Genomic DNA, 1,535 nt, shown 5'->3' with positions numbered 1-1,535 from the left:
GACAGACCGAGGGTGTACAGTGTAGAAGAGGGGAACAGTTGAGTGTCATTGAAGAAGAGGGGATAGTTGTCTGGAAGGTTGTGTCGAGTTGACAGATGGAGGAATTGAGTTTTTGAGGCACTGAACAATTCCAAGTTTGCTCTGCCCCAATCAGAAATTTTAGAGAGATCAGAAGTCAAGCGTTCTGTGGCTTCCTTGCTAATAACGGCATTGTTACTATTTTCATTATAAGTGGTAGTATTACTTTTGTTACTAGTGGCGGTAGAGACAGCGGCATGACCTTTCCTTGGCCAGACGCGATGAGGGACAGGCCCGCGGGAGTGAAGGCTGGGGAAGAGAGAGCAGCTGGCCGGCACAGAGGGGCGCCCAGCCGTCCCTCGCAACATAACACGATTACATTCGCTACACCAGCTCAGGAGGGCGGGAGGAAGTGAAGGCGCTCTCTCTCTCTCTCTCTCTCTCTCTCTCTCTCTCTCTCTCTCTCTCTCTCTCTCTCTCTCTCAGGACCAAAACAAACACAGCCATAAATCAACAACTGGGAAAGAAACGTAACTGAAGAGGAAGAAAAGAAAACAGAAATATGGGAGATGGAAATAACAGAGGAAGGAGGAGAAGGAGGAGGAGGAGGAGGAGGAGGAGGAAGAGGAGGAGGAGGAGGAGGAGGAATACAAAGGAATACAAAGGAAAGCCAAACAGCTAAGGAGGAGGAGGAGGAGGAGGAGAAAAGAAGAGGGTGCAAAATGTATATGAATCTTCTCAAAATACATAGAAGTTTGAAAAAAGAGGAAAAGAAGAGGAAATAAAAAATACAGAGAGAGAGAGAGAGAGAGAGAGAGAGAGAGAGAGAGAGAGAGAGAGAGAGAGAGAGAGAGAGAGAGAGAGAGAGAGAGATAACAGTGACAAAAAAGTTAAAGAAAATCACAACATAGAGGTGGAGGAAGAAGAAAAGAAAACAAATACTAACAAAGGGAGAAAGAAAAGGAGAGAACTAAAGGTAAGAAAAAAATTGGAACGAATGAGGAAGAAGAGAAAACAGAAAAGAAACCATGAAATTGGAGAAACTAAGAATAAGAAAGGAGAAAAGAAACAAAAAAAAACAAAAACAAATGAAGGAAGTGAAATATTGAATAACAGAAACAGAAGGAAAGGAAATGCGATGAAGGAAGAAAGGAAGGAGAAAAAGAAAAAGGGCGGAAAATAAACAAGTAGGAAGGAAAAAAATAAAGAGTATCAGGTGACGAAGAGGAAAGGAAAAGAAGGAAGGAAGGAAGGAAGGAAAACTAAGTGTGTGTGTGTGTGTGTGTGTGTGTGTGTGTGTGTGTGTGTGTGTGTGTGTGTGTGTGTGTGTGTGTGTGTGTGTGTGTGTGTGTGTGTGTGTGCAGACTTACCTTCCCATGCTTGCAGTTTCTCTCTCTCTCTCTCTCTCTCTCTCTCTCTCTCTCTCTCTCTCTCTCTCTCTCTCTCTCTCTCTCTCTCTCTCTCTCTCTACTGACCTGGAAACAATAGAGAAATAAAAATAAAAAATACTGATACCT

The sequence above is a fragment of the Scylla paramamosain genome, chromosome 3 (genome assembly GCF_035594125.1).
Source record: "Scylla paramamosain isolate STU-SP2022 chromosome 3, ASM3559412v1, whole genome shotgun sequence".
Taxonomy (NCBI): Eukaryota; Metazoa; Arthropoda; class Malacostraca; order Decapoda; family Portunidae; genus Scylla; species Scylla paramamosain.
This window is presented reverse-complemented; position numbering follows the sequence as displayed.